Here is an 18,894-nt window from a genome sequence, read left to right on the forward strand (position 1 = left end):
TCGAGAATCGCCAACATTTTCTTCCCGAAGGAAGCTCATTCCTCTGGCGTTGCATGCTTGGTGGGGTAAGCGACCCGCCGACGGGCGGAGTCCTCGGATGAGGACGGGGAAGGCAACCGATGACGGTGCTTCCGGGAGTGCCTCGAAGAGGCAGAGGAGTGGCGGGACCGACTCTGGGACCAAGACCCACTGGACTTCCGACGACGACGCGGAGAGTCGCCCCCCGAATCATCCGTCGAAAGCCCCCCAGACCTCAACTTCCATGGCTTTGGACACCTTACCTACCGATAACTTCTTCTTGCGCTCCCGCAAGGCTTTGGACGTGAGAGACTGGCAGTCGACAAAGTCATCCGTGTCATGGGCCTCCCCGAGGCACCAGAGGCAGGCGTCGTGCGAGTCCGTTACCGACATCTCGGACCCTGCACTTCTTAAAGCCCGGCGCGGTGTGGAAGACGAGGTAGACATCTTCACGAGAAGAACCGAGAAAGATCAGGAACTCCAAAAAGTCGAGGCGCGCCGAGATCTCCGAAGCGAACACGTTTGCGGAAAAAACGGAACTGAGGCTACGGGCGTCGTGCGTGCTACTTATAACATCCAGTGACGTCGGTCATCGGAGGAGGTCCTCGAGGGTGGCGTATCGACGTCATTGACGCAGGACGCAGACGCCGAAGATTTACCGAAGCAGCACAGCTGTGGTGAATACTCTCATAGATATGGAATACGTCGGAGGACCCAATCCCTTCGAAAAGTATGTTTTGTACTGAAGCGTTGATTTGTGCCAGAGAGAAAGTGGCATGTTAATCATTTAAGGCAAATATTAATTGAACCTATAATTTAAATACATATATTTTCTTCTGTACCCCAACCTGGTTCTTGCCTCGTGTTGGCACAGGGAGAGGGATCTATGTGCCTCTATACGAGTCACAGACAAGGATAGATGAACTAAAAAAATTAATGTGCTCTAAGCCATCTTGAATAGGGAGTGAAGAACTGCCCATGTTAAGCGTGGTCTCTCTATATATATCGTTACAGTGGGAAAGAAGCATGTTTGTCCTTCGGTGAACAAACAGATTGGGAACTAAACCAACCTGCATGTGAGGATGGTAGTGGGTATCTTGGGAAAAAAGCATGCCTGTACATCTGGTAGGAGTTGGCTTTTTACTTGAACGAACCTGCCTGTGAAAATGGTGGTGTTTATGTTGGAAAATAAACCAGCAAGTACGTTTTGCCAAGGATATAAAACAACCTGCCAGTCTTACTGTTACAAGATATGAAGGAAAATAAGCAAGCCTGCACCTCTGGTGGAAGAGTGGTATGGTAGTGAATCAGCCTACTTCTGGGAATGGAAACGAGTCGCTAGTGGAGTAAGCGTGCCTTTGCCTGTGTGATAGATGATGTACACAGGTAATCTGCCCCTGCTTCTATCAGAGCCAGGTCATTATATGAGCCGCACTGTCAGTGGATATGGCAGAGAGTCAGTAGTGGAGTAAGCGTGCCTCTGTTGGTCTGATAGATGAGGAAAGGAGGTGAGCTGCCCCGCACTGTCAGTGGTTATGGGAGAGAGTGGGTAGTGGAGAAAGTGTGCTTTTGCCTGTGTTAGAGACCAGGTAAAGAGGTGAAATGCCACTGCCTCTAGCAGAGGCAGGTCATTAAATGAGCAGCCCTGTCAGTGGTTATTTGAGAGAGTCAGTAGTGGAGTAAGCGTGCCTTTGCCAGTGTGACAGACGAGGTAAAGAGGTGATCTGACCGTGCATGTAGCAGAGGTAGGTCCTTGAATGAGCTGCCCTGTCAGTCGTTATGGCAGAGGCTTTTCTGACAGACTTGACAACATGAAGGCTTGTCCACAGAGGTGGAAGTTAAACAAGACTTTATTTTTGCAAATGTTTGGTGAATTCTCAGGTCTGACACTTGGTCAACCAATGCAATCGAAGATCACTATAGAGGTGATTTGGTGAGTATGAAAGCTTTGTAACAGAACATAAATTGTCTGCTCCGGTTCGAGTTTTCGATGGAGATCACTTTCTCAAGCTGTTTTAATATTTTCAACTTGAAATCCCAGTATGCGTTGCACTGTTTCAATGTCTCTTCCTTACTATGCATTAATTGTTCTTATTCCCACTTCCTACATGCATTGCTATCCGTCAGTGCCTGTTTTTCAAAAAGTGTTGCGAGCTCTGGCTCCCTTACCCTGCATTTCTTGTATTCCTTCAATGTCTCTTTCTAAAGAAGCATTAGGAATTTAGAAACGAGATCTAGTGTATTGGGTTGGCTCATTGTAAGAGCTTCCATATGTCTTTGAAACTCCCTAAATTCCAGTATCCAAAGTGTCTTTTCAAAAGATGCTTTTCGATACACTACAGGAATTCAATTTTAAGTTCGAGTCAAAAGAGTCATGAAAATGTGGTTTTCTTGGTTATATGTCGTGTCACCTACCACATTTTAACAGTGGACGGTTTGTGCATGACATTTCAATCAAGACGATTAAATTATTCCTCCCCCCTGCTAAAAATGGCGGATCCCCCTATGCACCCTTTCTGACTGCCCTGAAAACGTCCCCTCCCCCTTCTCTCACCCCTCCATTGCTATTTTCTCTCTATCAAAGTATGTATCTATTTTGATAGGGCAATAAAATTGCCACAACCGAACAGTCCACTTTTACATTTTTGAGGTCAAACAATTGCAGGCTTCTGTCCTTGATGTGCTCTAGAACTTCCACTATAAGTTCCAGAATGCCGCGTGTCTTTCACTGTAATGTTTTCAATGCGCTCTAGGAACTTCCTGGCAAAGCTACAAAATGCTACATTTCTTTTTCACTGTGGCTTTCTCAATGTATTCTCTGATATTAACTTCTATGTTGAAACAGGAAGATATAGGAAGACAGCCCTGGTTAACTCGCAATGGGTTAATTTGAAAATTGTGTATATAAATTGATTCCCACGCTAAGTGCGGTTGGTACAGTGAGATTTTTATTACAGTGTAGACTCATAGTCTTGTGGTGGTCAGCCAACACGTGTTTTGATCTTGAAGGGTCTTTATGAATTCAAGGTATGAGATTAACGTATGGACATGTTGCCCCAACTCCAGCCCCTTTGGGGTTGGAGATGTCCTGTAGGGTCGCAATCTTCAGTCCTCAAATTTGCGTGTGCAATACTGTACCAACCGCACTTAGCATGGGAATAAATATATATACATTATTTTCAAATTAACCCATTGCGAGGTAGCCAGGACTGTCTTTCTATACCTACCAAGAGGTGTGGGTTTCACCTCTACAAACCTGTGACCTCGCACATATGATTAAGGACTACATGACTAACAAATAGAGCTTTGCGCAGGAGCGTTCGCAACTAGAAGTCGCGTTCTCTCCATTCTCAAACACGAAGCATGTCTTTTCATTGTGGCTTTCACAATATGCTTTAAGTCCTCACACTCAAAATTCGAGCAGGTAGTGGCACTCTCCACTGTGGTTGTTACAGTGCAATACAGAAACTCATACTCAAAGTTTCAGCATGCAGCATTTCTATATAATGTTGCTTGTGGCATCGGGTTGTTTCTCGCACTCTGCAACTTGACCCTGTCTCTTTACTCTTTGCTTTCTCTGCATCTTTCCCCATCTCTTGGTCTGCTCTAATTTTTTGATTCCCACATCAAGGCTCACTCCAGAGTGCTTACTCTACCCAGTGGATTGCACCTCTTTGGTGCTTCAAGCTCTCATCTTTATTATGAGGGAGTAGGATATGGTAGGATAGGGTACTGCCACTAATCAACTCTACTAAAAAAAGTATCCTTTGGCATACCCCTCTCAAACTCTGAACTAAACACAACCATATCTCTACAGCACAACAAACCACACGCACTTCACTGCACCAACCGTAAAATACACCTAGCACATCACAGCTCTCTTCCTCTTATCTCCCACTCAGTCCGACTAAGTTACCCCCTAACCCCTCGCTTTACAGATCTCTCAGAACGCCAAGAAACAACACAGGTGGCAACAGTGCAGGGGATAAGAACCTTTAACATAGCATATGCATTGCCACAGTCTCTTCATCGGCATGGATTTTGGTTGCTGCCTTGCTGCTACTGTCAAGTGGTTCTGTGCCACACCTTCACAGAGCCCATGATGCACAACCTTGTCTCATTGCTTCTCCATAGACCTGCTCCGCACACTTGCAGGTCAGTGTACCTCTGACCACTGCACCCTTTGCCAACATTCCTTGTGATGTAGAAGACCTCTCCTTTTGCACACCAAATGCTTTTCACTAAAGCCATGGTGCTGCGTGCTGGATCAACTGACTGCCACCATTACAAACATGCACTTGACAAACTATCCGATTGTATACAGAAGGCACATTTTCACAATACAGAAGGACGTGCACCTGTCTTTAATTTTGGGATAGGGTATCTAGCGACCTTAATATTCATGTGAATGTCAAGAGTGGATAGTAGTAGCTGAAACTCTCTGGGCCTCTTTGACAGACAGGGTAAGAAACTGAACGTGCCTGTAAGGCTAATAGGAGTAGAATAGAGGTATGGAATAAAGCAAGCATGTGCCCCTTGCAGAGGACAGGTGAGGAACTGGACCTGCCTGTAAGGCTAATAGGAGTAGAATAGAGGTATGGAATAAAACATGTATGTGTCCCTTGCAAATGTGGGGTGCATTCAAAGACCCAATCTGAAGTCCCTTTCACATGAAAAGCAGGAATAGAATTTTCAATACTGACACAGAAGAGGGCTTTGCATGTGTGATTGCAAATAAACACTGAGAAAAAGGCCTAACTGTCATTACCCAAGGAAAAGCAGCATTTTAATTCAAAAAGCAAGAAGAAAAATTGAAGGTCCCTTTCACATAAAAAACAAGATTTTTAAATACTGTCACAAAAATGGCTAGGCATGTGGATATACAGTTTAAATATGAAAATAGTACCACTACTAAGAGGACACATGTCAGAGAAAAAGACATAGTGGGTGTTGCAAAAATGTAATGTTTATTATGTTTTGCATACAAAATACCAGTGGCATTTGAAGACACACTTTGTTTTCCATGGAAAAATGTCAGCCCAAGGCAAATCCTTTTGCTAGCTGTTGGATGCATGTCACCACAAACTTCCCAACTGGAAGGCTGAAATCCCCCATCTAATTACAGCTGCTCTAAAGTGTGTCCTGCTAAAGATGTGGAAACCCTGGTGTTCCCCAGACTTGCTGGCTATGAAGGCAGTTACTGCAGGAAAAGTTCCCCTTGGCTGGAACATGACTAAAAGTTGTGAAGATCGGGGGATACAACTACAAACAGGCAACCAACTTCAAAGAGCAAGCTCCAAACACAAAGAGAATAATACAATCTCTGGTAACAGGCTTACCCAGTGAGAACATGTGACCTGAAGGCAGGAGAGTTGTCATTTGTCCCACATGAAGATTTGCAATTAATTTAAAAGGACTATTATAATTTAGGGCTTTTTCCCAGCAAACATAAGGCAGATTTTCTTCATTTATGGACCATTTATTAGGTCATGTCTAGGCTATTTTGGAGATATACAAGGCATCCACCTGTTACTCAAGGAACTATAATTGCCATCTAAGATGTGTTTCTGGCTGATCTGAAAATGTTCCAAATGTGAAAGTTAGTGACCGGGTGGAGGGTACAATTAGGAATATGGGTATCAAATGACATATTCATAACTGCTATGCTTTTTGTGAAAATGGCAGAAAAGTGCAACACAGCAGTGCAGAATGGTACGGACCTGGCTTCTGTCTTAGCTAATTCCCTGTGATTGGTGGAATCAGAAAAGATGGATATTATGGCAGTTATTAGTAAAAGTATAAAGTTTTGCTGCGTAACTAAATTTTTGCAAACATTTCACATGACAACAAATGGGGCTTGTAAATTAAGATGTCATATGTCTGTTCCAGACCCCTAAACCAATCCTGACTGGGAGGCTGGGTTTGGGAGGAGAGAGAAGGGTAACTGTCCAATCCTATTTGAGTGATATCTTGCAGGGTACTTCCCCAAGATTGTAAAATTGGTGAAGTCATTGCTGCTATACAAGGTGGACTGCACTAGGAGGAGGAGGTTAGAGCAGTGGTAATTTACCATCAGGAGGGATGCTGAAACTTACCATTTGACAGCTGCATGGAATATCAGAGGAGATTGCGGAGACTGCATCTGGGTGCACCTGTCTATTTACAGAAAGGCCTACGACCTGACTGGGCCCTATGGTGGAGAGCAGGAGGCCATCATTGAGAGTGGAGTGCCCAGACCCATGCCCTATTTTCCCAGAGGGTCCTGGCATGCAGCTGGCTGTCCTGAACTTTAAACATAGGTGTTCAATGTAAGTAGAACTAAGCCCTGGGAAATCGAAAGGTGGGCAGTCTGCTTGCCCTAAACACTTCCGCTTTATAGTGGGCGGGAGCAGGGGGTAACTGTGTAGATCCTTAGCCTATTTAACTAAAAATATAAATGTAATTAATTCCCCATTTGTTGGAAAATTACAGGGTGATTTCTGTTAAAATTTGAAATAAACAAAGCTCACTTCCCAGTGTACGATTAAAAACTATAGCCTATAATTTAAATAGGTAATCCTTTTTGTCCTGTTGACACTGACTTCTTTATGGAAGAGGGGTGTCTTTGTTAATAAATCAGTCCAATCTTTTTTTCCAACTTTCCCCTAACACAGGCCTTTCACTGGAGGATTCATCAAATCATTACCATTTTTCTGTCTGATTTCCCCAACACAAGCCAAAGTAGGTGGGGTCTGAAAAACTACAGCTAAATCACCCTGGGTTTATTTTAAACCAAAAGTGTGGGTGAAATTATAATTGCCATATGTATTTGTACCATTCTTGTAACCCAGCTAGCCTTTTAAGCCCACAGGAAAATCAAAATTGCACCATACTACATTTATACATGTTTTGGTTATTGATCAGTTTAATTATTTCTTGAAGTGAGATTTGTAGATAGTAAAGAATTGTTATTTGTGTTTTCTTAAAGTAGTTTGTGTAATTGATTTGAGCAACACAATGTTAATCGTGAGCCACAAAGAAGGTGGTGGGTGTAGTTCAGTGTGATTGCTATTACTTATATATTTCCTGTACACTGGCCTGGTTCTTGGCTTATTGGTAGTTCATGAGGGGGAACCAAGGGGCATGACAAGCGCCTGAAGTAGGGCTGAAGAAAAGAATCCATTAAACAGTTTATTGCTTGACACCTTGAGTGGGGGGCAAAGGAACTCCCTGTGTTGAGGGTGATCTCTCAATAAACTGTTACACAGAGTACAGGTGAGGAAGTGGACCTGCCTGTAAGGCTAATATGAGCAGAACAGAGGTATGGAATAATACATGCTGTGCCCTTTGTAGAGGACAGGTGAGGATTTGGACCTGCCTGTTCCTCATGGAGAGGACAGTTCAGTAACTTATGTGGTTTGTGTCTCTGCAAGGGGTCAACTAAGGACAATACCCTCTACCCCACCATGGTTATGGGAGGGGGCATTGTTGAATAAATCTGTGTATAGCAGAGGATAGAGTAAAAGCAGAAAGTGTCTTTTTCTATTCTGGTAACAGGCCTGAGGAATGGCCATGCTTGTGCTCTGGGAAAGGATCGAAAAGGAACAGCACCACATGTGACTTCAAGGGGGGACCTATTAGGTACTAGAATGCCATAATACTATGGGAGAAGACAGGCATCGGTCTCAGCTGCCTATACTTTAAGGGGAAATGGAAGGCACCAAACCTGTCTGTGCATCTGAGAAAGGTGAGGTAAGAAGTTGACTTGCCATTGTCATTAATTGAGAACAGGTTAAAAACTGAACTGAATATTATTGTAGTAGGCAGAAAAGAAACTGCACAACCTGTTCATCTGTGACTCAGAGACTATAGATAAGAAAGTGCGCCTGCCTGTGAGAATAATTGTGGACAGTTATGGAAGTTAAGTTCTTTGTCTGTGTGGAGGGAAAGGAACAGTGGAGGAAAAAACAGCTCGTTCTTTTGGGAGAAAACAGGACAGGTACTTAACTGGTGGGGCTGAGAAACGTTTGTCAAGAAATTGAAAATGACTGTGCCTCTCGAATGAACTTGTTAAGAAATGGACATGCAGTGCCCCTGTAAAGACAGATATGGACACAGACCCCACTGTGCATTTTGGAATGGGGAGTATACGTGAAAGGGACTTAACATCCCTGTGCTGCTAAGGTAGAACAGTCAATTAACTGACATGGTGTGCACCTAGGAGAGGATATGCAAGGAGCTGCACTAGACTTTGCTTTGGTGAGCGGACAGTTAAGGGGCTGAACCAACCTGTCTATCGCAGTGAGAGAGGATATATACGCAATTGAACTGTTGTGCTATTTCGGAGAGGGTAAACAGGACCTGGCTCTGTGTGTGGCTCTGGGAAAAGACAGGTAAATCACTGAACCTGTCTGTACTGTGCCTTTGAAAGAGCAAGGAAATATAATTGAATAATTTTGTTTCTTAGTGAGATAATAGTTAAGGAGATGAATATGCCTGTGGCTTCGTAGAGAAGGGGTTAGTAGAAATGTGCTGTCTGAAGTCTCTTGTAGAGGACAGGTAATGAACTGAGCGGGCTGTCGATATCAGTATTGACATGACAGAAATTGACCGGGTTTCGCGGCTGGTGGTCTAAGGCAGGGCCAGTCATTGGGCAGGGCAGTCCGGGAGTATGCCCGGGGCATCATGTCCCCTAGGGCGCTATTAGCCCACTGCCACTCCAGCTCAGGGGAGTCTTGCAAGCGCTCCCCCGAGCTGGCCTAGTGGGAGAAGGTGTGGCAGGCGCCCTTTTGTTATTAAATGCGCCCACAGTGGCATAGCGCATTTAATAACAATAGGGTGCTGATGCTTTGTCCTAAAACTCGGGAAACATACACAATGCCTGGTTAAATATTGTATGAAAAAAGAGCTCTAATTAAAACCATTCTGAACTATTATTAGCATTTGGGGATCATTATTGACCTCCTCCCAGCAAATGAGAATGTTCAGAGTGCAGTCAAACATTTCTGGTATTGACTGCATTTTGAACATTCTGCATTCAAAAGCAAATAGGGAAACAATAATGCAACTTTGAGGCAAGATTTTTTCAACAAGACACTTCCTCTCTGGGAGGATATTTTCTTTGGTTTTGTTTCCTGTAACATACCATTAAACACATCAAAGTCAAAATGTAAATCTGGATGCTTTCACTTTCTTATAGAGAAATTGTTTACTTTTACATGACACCTAATGCATGTTCATGTCAAACCTGCTACAATATAACGAGATTGGTAATTTAAATGCTTAACCTAAGAAGACAAACTTGTTTAAATACAACACAATTTAAAAAAACACATTTGTTCGTCTATTTACTCCCTATTAAAGTAGCGTTTGTATTTCACCATGAAAACTCCAAAACATATATTGCTATTACCACTATGTGCTAATTGCCTTATAGACCTTGGGAGGTGTCATTATCACTGGATAATGACTCTTTCCCAACTTATGAACTGAGGTGTGGGTCATTATCCCACAGTGAACCCTGCTTCTGTCTATAAGGGTATAGTAGTAACAGTAACAGTGTTTACCTCTTTAGAATAACAGCTCATAAGAAGGATATTATTATCTTCCAGAGTGGGTGTGGTCCCATTGGATACTTGGATTGTAATAAAATCCTGCACCTTGGAAATTGTCATTTGTCTCTGAGGGAGTTCAACAACAACAGACCTTTCCTTGTAGGAAGAATTGACTAAACAGAAGCTTGAGCTGTGGTGGGAAGAGTCTAAGAATTGGAATAAGATCTATGGACCTCATTAAGAGTTTGGCAGCATTTTGGTAGTAAATCCGCCGAAGTACTGCCAAACTCAATTACTGTTACTGCCACTTGGTCCCGTGGAGTTACCACAGGATTAAAAGTAGTGGTAATTCCCCAGTTTTATACCGCTGGTGGAGTTACTGGATGGTAAATTTGCTGCTTTTTGGAAGATAAGTGAAACATTTACTTCTAGCAACAAACTGCAGGTCAATTCACCACTTATGTTAAAAAAAACAGTGGATTTACTGTACGGTAATTTTGCTGGCAGTAAATCTGCCAACAATGTTAATGTGTTGGTGCAGGAAAAGTAGCAGTAACTAAATTACTGCCACTTTTTTTCCCACACCGCCAAACATGCAATGTGGCCCATATGTGGGCTGATTCACAAATAATTTATTTTTAATACTTATGACATACTTTTGACATTCTCCTGGAAGGAGGTTGTTCGATTCACAAAGAAATGACTAGGACTCACCCCTGACTCGCTGGTCCTGACTCACTCCAGTAAGTCAGGGTTAGAACATGTGCCTTCTTTGTGAAAGGAATAGACTCTGTCTCCAGGAGTAACTAAGAGTTGCGCCTGGTGATTTTTTTGTGAATCATACTCTGCATGTGCAAATGCTCTAGAAATTAAGTTGAACCTATGGTGCATGTAACTATGATACATTCAAGAGAATATCGAGAGCCACAGGATTCTAGATGCAGCAGTACAATACATCTTAATACAGACACTTGCAAGTAGATCATCGATGATAATTCAAAACACCATTGGTCTTGCATTACCTGACTCATAAAAATAGTATTAGGTAAAAAGATCAATAGTTATTAATACGGTTGGTGAGAATTGACTCCTGTAATTGCACTTTATTTGGTTTTAGTCAATAGGGATTTTAAATATAGATACTTTCTTGGGATTGATGAATTGATTACATGTGACTGGACCATACATTTAGTATGACATTATTCTTGGTCTACCACATTAAGGCATGTTGAGACCATTCAGTTATTTTGCACTTCAACTCCCACCAGCCCTAGCCAGAATAGTTAGTAAGGATGAGTGGCTTGGCTTGTGCAAACCTTGAACCACCAGAGGTTTGGGTGGTTTGAGTCTAACTTTTAGAACATTTCATGTGTTTTGTCTCGAAAAGTTGGAGTTCCGATAGGGGAGAAATAGTAGGGCACTGAGAGGGAGGACAAGCTCATGACCTCCGCCACATGGACTACAGCGGTTCCTAGTGATTGCATCGGCAACCAAACCATCGACAATCATATCATTGACAAAAGAAAATCTAAAAAAAAAAATGAATGCATTTATTTTTAAATGGGGGTTCCCCCAAACCACCTTTTTAAATCATTAAAACACATTTTAACTAAACTAAACCCTTTATCATTGAAAAAAATGCATTCAATGGTTTTCTTTTCGATACATTTTTTTCAATGGTATGGTCTGTCTGTGCTTTGTATTCGATGTAATGACCGGATACCCCTACAACATATTTTATTGCCCTCCGGGGGGCCTGGCTACCCCATGTGTTTAACCCTTTTACACCTTTCGGGTGGTACGATATACGGGAAAGGAGGCAACGAGAAGCAGCGTGGGGGTTTAGAGGTGCAGATTTGCATCCCAAAAAGTGACCCATGACATTTCGGGCCAGACCACATTTTTGACCTGTGAACTGTGATATTTTGCTGGTCACTTTAGGGGAGGTATGAACACCATTAATAGCTAGTGGTGAAGGGTCATTGGAGTGGTAGTACAGAACATCTGGAGAGCCACACAATGAGTGTTCATGGTCACACAAGACTTGATTACATTGTTAGCGATTGTCCTGATCAGATCTGAAGCAGTATGTCTAGTATCAAGTTTCCATATAGCGATCCATGGCAGATTTCACTCACTTTTAAATACTCTACTAATAGCTGCTATGGCCCAATTCAATGTGACTCTATGCATCAACCTCAGAAGAATAAAAGGGGTGGTGGAGCCTGATTGCATTCACACTTACACTGTGCAGCCTCGCCCCTTTGTTAGAACCAAGTGCTTAACCTGTGGGCTATTGTTGGCTCCGCTAGAGCCTCAATTTCTGCATACATTGTCAGCAGAATGTCAGCGGTGGCTACCTCTTTGGACTTAGAAACGACCTCCCTTCTCATTTCATAACACTGCCTCTTTTGATGGATGAAGAAACCTCATGCTACCTCTTCAATGCAATGTTTTGGCAAACCCAATAATGCACGATGGGGTTTCCCTGCACATGAATGCATGGGAATACGTTCTGCAGCCATCAACCACTTCGATGTGCACTACACAGTCATCCCTCTGAATGCACCGAAGCTTGCTGTGTACATTCTGCAAAAGCACCTCTCTGCAAAAAACAGAATCCTCCAGTGTGCACGGCCTAAATAATGTCAATGTACATGGCACTCGCCTTCGCATGAGACCAGAGGCGTTGCTAGGTGGGGGGTGGGTGGGCTGAGGGGGCTATAGGCCCGGGTCTTTTGGTTGTTGCCCCGGATAGATGCTTAGGGGTTACAACCGAAAAGGCTAGCTAGCCCCCAGTCCCGACAGTCTCAAAATTAGCATAGCACCAGATCTTTTCCAGACCTAGCAACACCCCCTCACCTTCTGCAGTCTGTGATTGTGTATAACAAGTTATTTATAACGCACTTAATACCCAGAGGTTTCTAAGCGCGGGCCGTCTCGTCTTGCTTCCAAGGGGAGCGCGTTGCCCCTGAGCTGTCCTCCCGAGACAAATGACTGAAGGTGCCTTTCTGCAGCCACAAAACACTGATAGGTTTTCTCTAGGGAACGAAATCCAAGACCATCCCTCCACACACACAGAAGCCTTGTACATGTTGCCTACAAAACATTTGAATGTATAGTTAACCATTTCTGCAGAAACGTGGCCTTCGAATGTGCACATACAAAATAAATAGAACCATTTCTCTCAGAGAGCCCATAACCATCCACATACACACACAGAAACATTCTGCCGGCCCTCTCAGGTAGTGTATAGGCATATCTTCGCAAACATAGAACCGGTCTGGCGCAGGCCTCCTAATGGACAGTTATCTGTATGTGCTCTACCTGAGCCCTTATTTGAGCACATGCCGGCAAACACACTCTGATATATCTGCAGACAAATGGCTATCATTGAGTAAAGAATTGATTTCAGTGGTTAATCTCTGCTATATCTGACACTTCTGCATTATTATGGTTCTTTTATAATGCTAGTGGTTTCTTAGCCGGGATCTGGATCCGAACCTCTGTTGAGTTGCATTGCTTCTAAGACAAACGCATTGCCCTAGAGCTATCCTTCCTCCCTAAGTCTCTGCATTGCAGTGAGTGGATATGCAACGCTGTGCCCACATCACAGTTCTGCCTGCATTCTCTAAAGCATTCATCATGATAAGCACATTTTTGAAGACACAATACCGGCACTCTGTAGCGCACTGAAGAAGATAAGCACTCATCTATAGAGCTGGCTCCTTTTTGCATGGGCTCTGCTGAGCATTGAAGTGGATAAGTGCCTCCCTGCAGAAGAAGTACCTTCCTCTGTGCACTCTTTGAGGCAGACAAGTGGATACGCACCTCTCTGCAGACAGAGACCCCTTCTGCATTCACTTACTAAAGCAACACAATGAATACGCTTCAATTTGCAGCCACAGTACCATTCTGTGTGCACTCTGTGATGCATTGACGTTAAAAGACATCTCACGAACAGTAGTACATGCCCACGTGCACTCTGAGCGTTGGCGTGGACCATTATCCCTTTATTGTTATGACGCTTGAAAATCTCAATAAAACATTTTTTTGTAAATGCCTACTTTACAGCTATAGTACCCTGCACGTCATACCCTGGTGTAGAAAGGCACATCATTGCAGGCACAGCGTCGTATAAAGTGCGCTCTGCAGGGGAGTTGCTAGGTCTGGAAAAGACCAGGGGCTAAGTTGATGTCGGAACTGTTGGGACTGGGGGCTAGCTAGCCTTTTGGCTGTAGCTCCTGAGATTCTATCTGGGGCTACAACCAAAAGATCAGGGGCTATAGCCCCCTTAGCCCCCCCCTCCTAGCAAGACACCCATTTGTATGCATTCTACAAAGCACTGTCATGGAAAGACACCTTTATGCACTCTGCAAAACACTGGGGTGGACATACAACTCTCAAGATGCACCATGGAAAGCACTGGAGTGGGTAGGTACCTCTCTGCGTGCACTATACAAAGCATTGGGGTGAAGAGATGCCTCTTTGTATGCATTTATTTTGCAAAGTGCTGGCATGGAAAAACGCCATTTGGTATGCACTCTGCCTAGCACTGGGATTGAAAGACCCTTTTCTTTATGCACTCTGTATAGCACTCAGAAGGATATGCACCTCTTTGTATGCTCTCTGCAAAACATTGGAACTGACAGACACCTCTCTGTTACCACTCTGCAGACGGAGGGATAACTATGTATGCACTCTATATAGCACTGGGATGGATAGACACACCTTTGCAAACACTCTGCAAAGAACTGAAATTGAAATAAGCCTCTCTCTATGCATTCTGAAAAGCACTGGAATGCAAAGACACCTCTCTGTGTGTACTCTGCATAACAGTGGGATGGATAGACACCTCTATGAGTGCACTCTGCGAAGCACTGGGATGGATAGACACCCCTCTGTATGCGATCCGTAAAGCACTGCAATCGAAAGGCACACTTCTGCCTGCACTCTGCATTGCAACGGGATGGGAATATAACTCTCTGTATACACTCTACACAGCACTGTAATCGATAGATACCTGTCTGTGTGCACTCAGCAAAGAACCAGGATGGATAGACACCTCTATGTGCACTCTGCTAAGCACTAGAATAGATAGACACCACTCTGTATGCACTCTGTAAAGCAGTGGAATTGAGTGGATAATCTCACCAGGTGCCATTCTATATGCCTGTCTGCATCATTAAACTAGATAGACACCCCGATGGGTAGACTGTGCATGTCTGTGGGAATAGAATGGACAAAGGACTGGAATAAGTCATTGCCTCTCTGTATGCACTCTGCAAAGCACTAGAATGGATATACAGGTTCTCCCTCGTTGCACTCTGCAGAGCACTGGAATGGATGGACACCTCTCTGTATGTACTCTGCAAAGCACGAGAATGGATAGACACATCTCTCTCTTCGCACTGGAATGGATAGACACCTCTCGATTTGCACTCTGCAGAACCCTGGAATGGATAGACAATTATCTCTCTCTCACTCTCTCTCTTTCTCTCTCTCTCTCTCTCTCGCTTTGCAATCTGCAGAACACTGGAATGGATTGTCACCTCTCTCTCAAGTTCAACTCAGCAGAGCAATGGAATCGATAGTTCTCTCTGTATGAACTCTGCAAAGTGCTGGAATGGATGGACACCTCTCTGTATGCACTCTGCAAAGCACTGGAATGGATAGACAAGTCTCTCTCTTCGCACTCAGCAGAGCACTGGAATGGATGGACAATTCTCTCTCTGCCTCTCTCTCTCTCTCTGTCTCCCTCTCTCTCTCTCTCTCTCTCTCTCTTTCTCTCTCTTTCTCTCTTTGCACGGTTTAGAACACTGGCATCGATAGTCAGCTCTCTCTCACGTTGAACTCAGCAGAGCAATGTAATCAATAGTTCCCTCTGTATGAACTCCGCACAGCACTAGAATGGATAGACATCTGTCTCTCTCTCTTTGCACTCTGAAGGGCACTGGTATGGATAGACATTGCTCTCTCTTTGCACTCTAGGGAGCACTGAAATGGCTAAACATATATTTGAATGCACTCTGCACAGCTCTGGAATGGATAGACATCTGTCTCTATTAATCACTCTGCAGAACACTGCAATGGATAGACACCTCTCTCTCTCTTTGCACTCTGCAGAGCACTGGAATGGCTAAATACATCTTTGAATCCATTCTGCAGAGTGCTGGAATGGATGGACACATGTCTCTCTTTGCACTCTGCATAGCCTGGAATGGATAGGCGTCTCTCTGTATGTACTCTGCAAAGCACAAGAATGGATATACACCACTTTCTCTTTGCACTCTGCAGAACACTGGAATGGATAGACACCTTTCTATCGTTGCACTCTGAAGAGCACTGGAATGACTTAACACATCTTTGAATGCACTCTGCAGAGCGCTGGGATGGAACGGCACCTGTCTCTCGTTGCACTCTGCAGAGCCTGGAATGTATAGGCGCCTCTCTGTTTGCACTCTGCAACGCACTGGAATGGATATACACCACTCTCTCTTTGCACTCTGCAGGGCACTGTAATGGATAGACACCTCTCCGTATGTACTTGGCAGAGCACTAGAATGGACAGAGACCATTCTGTTTGCAGTCTGCAAAGCACTAGCATGGATAGACACCTCTCTCTCTTTGCACTCTGCAAAGGACTATAATGGATAGACACATCTCACTCTTTGCACTCTGCAGAACACTGGTATGGATAGACATCTCTCTCTCTTTGTACTCTAGGGAGCACTGAAATGGCTAAACACATATTTCAATGCACTCTGCACAGCTTTGGAATGGATAGACAATGTCTCTCTTCATCACTCTGCGGAACACTGCAATGGATAGACACCTCTCCCTTTCTCTCTCTCTCTCTTTGCACTCTGCAGGGCACTGGAATGGATAGACACCTCTCTCTCTCTTTGCACTCTGCAGAGCACTGGAATGGCTAAACACATCTTTGAATGCACTCTACGGAGCGCTGGGATGTAACGGCACTTGTCTCTCTTTGTACTCTGCAGAGCCCTGGAATGTACAGGCGCCTCTCTGTTTGCACTCTGCAAAGCACTAGAATGGATATACACCACTCTCTCTTTGCACTCTGCAGGGCACTGTAATGGATAGACACCTCTCCGTATGTACTTGGCAGAGCACTAGAATGGACAGAGACCATTCTGTTTGCAGTCTGCAAAGCACTAGCATGGATAGACACCTCTCTCTCTTTGCACTCTGCAAAGGACTATAATGGATAGACACATCTCACTCTTTGCACTCTGCAGAACACTGGTATGGATAGACATCTCTCTCTCTTTGTACTCTAGGGAGCACTGAAATGGCTAAACACATATTTCAATGCACTCTGCACAGCTTTGGAATGGATAGACAATGTCTCTCTTCATCACTCTGCGGAACACTGCAATGGATAGACACCTCTCCCTTTCTCTCTCTCTCTCTTTGCACTCTGCAGGGCACTGGAATGGATAGACACCTCTCTCTCTCTTTGCACTCTGCAGAGCACTGGAATGGCTAAACACATCTTTGAATGCACTCTACGGAGCGCTGGGATGTAACGGCACTTGTCTCTCTTTGTACTCTGCAGAGCCCTGGAATGTACAGGCGCCTCTCTGTTTGCACTCTGCAAAGCACTAGAATGGATATACACCACTCTCTCTTTGCACTCTGCAGGGCACTGTAATGCATAGACACCTCTCTGTACGCACTTTGCAGAGAACTAGAATGGACAGAGACCATTCTGTATGCAGTCTGCAAAGCACTAGCATGGATAGACACCTCTCTCTCTTTGCACTCTGCAGAGCACTGGACTACCCAAACACATCTTTGAATACATGCTGCAAAGCACTGGAATGGATAGACGCCTCTCTGAATGCACTCTGCAGAGCACTGGGGCGATAGACGCCTCTCTGAATGCACTCTGCAAAGTGCTAGAATGGATAGACGCCTCTCTGAATGCACTCTGCAAAGCGCTAGAATGGATAGACAACTCTGAATGCACGCTGCAGAGCGCTGGAACAGAAAGACTCCTCTCTGAATGCACTCTGCAGAGCGCTGGAACAGATAGACGCCTCTCTGAATGCACTCTGCAGAGCGCTGGAACAGATAGACGCCTCTCTGGATGGACTCTGCAGAGCGCTGGAACAGATAGACGCCTCTCTGAATGCACTCTGCAGAGCGCCAGCATGGATTGCAACCTCTCAGCAGGCGCTGAACCGTGTGTGCACTGTCCGCAGAATTAGAATGGACTGCGACCTTTCATACAGCAGGTATGGCGGCACATGAATGGCGAGTACACAAGAACTATTCTCCATGCAGTGTCTCTGTCAAGCACTGCAACTGATAGCTCTCTAAAGACACAGGCACGCAACCCCAGCCCCTGCAATACATTGCAATGGACAGACGCCCCCTTACCTGTCGGCGCCAAAAGTCCAGCCAGCGAACAGCAGCAGCACCTGGGGGCTTCGTGGGCAGAGATGATACGTCGTTAGGTGCTCTCAGGGGCAAAGTGCATTCCGGCCCGACAGCTATGCCAGAGGGAGGCGATGAAGCGAGCAAGATGCCAACTAGGGTGTACCCAGGGGATAAGGCGCACGGGCTGGATATTGCTAACTTTAGGAAAGCTCCGGCATAGAGCGAGTACCGTGGGCAGACAGTGGGTCTATACTGGCACACTAAACATTCACTTGGCCACCGGGGCACTTGTGTACATAAATTAGATTCAGTGGGCACAGCCTAGATGCAGTGGGTGGGTACAGGGGGGTGCCCAGGGACACTAAGGATGGGTTGCACCTAATGGTGGTGTTGGCACACAATTGTTGCTGCTGGCACACTGAGGTGCCTTGGGCACAGGGCGCGAGATGTGGACACGGAAGGAGTTCCGTTGCACAGGGTAATGCTGTGCCACAGTAGATTGTTGAGTTACCAGATGTGTTGTGGGCATAAGGGCAATGCTGCGGGTACACGAGAGCGAAGTTGGCATCAAAGGGGGTTCGTCGCCTGCGACGGGTGCTGAGGGCAAACGGAGCAGCTCGCAGCGCACTCGAGCACTTGCGGAGCGCGGGAGCTACGTCGGCTGCCGCTATCCTCATCCTCCCCCAGTGCCCGCTTTATAGCTGTCAGGCAGACGGCGGGGAATGTCCAGTGCTCGCTCGCCCCTGCGCCCCTCCTCCCACCCTGCAGGAGAGGAAACGGGAGGAGGGAGGACCGTCTGCAGCGCGTATGCCAACCCGAGCCAGGAAGCTATTGTACAGTTTATGTGAGTCTGTAGTTTCATGTGATTTGGGGGTGATTCGCTATAAAGTGAACATAAAAATGTCTTGAAATAAATGCGCGATTCATTTTTTAT

The 18,894-nt window shown here is 45.0% G+C and overlaps 1 protein-coding gene across 1 annotated transcript in view; it reads right to left on the reverse strand.

The window, feature by feature from the left end:
• Positions 1-18,637, reverse strand: part of ADAMTSL2 (ADAMTS like 2) — a 329,265-nt gene extending 310,628 nt beyond the window's left edge. Inside the window, exon 1 of the mRNA XM_069609632.1 lies at positions 17,961-18,637. The gene's annotated coding sequence lies outside the window, so the exon portion shown is untranslated. The remainder of the gene's footprint in view (positions 1-17,960) is intronic.
• Between the last annotated feature and the right edge of the window lie 257 nt (positions 18,638-18,894).

The sequence above is a fragment of the Ambystoma mexicanum genome, chromosome 8 (assembly GCF_040938575.1).
Source record: "Ambystoma mexicanum isolate Mex_15411 chromosome 8, UKY_AmexF1_1, whole genome shotgun sequence".
Classification (NCBI taxonomy): domain Eukaryota; kingdom Metazoa; phylum Chordata; class Amphibia; order Caudata; family Ambystomatidae; genus Ambystoma; species Ambystoma mexicanum.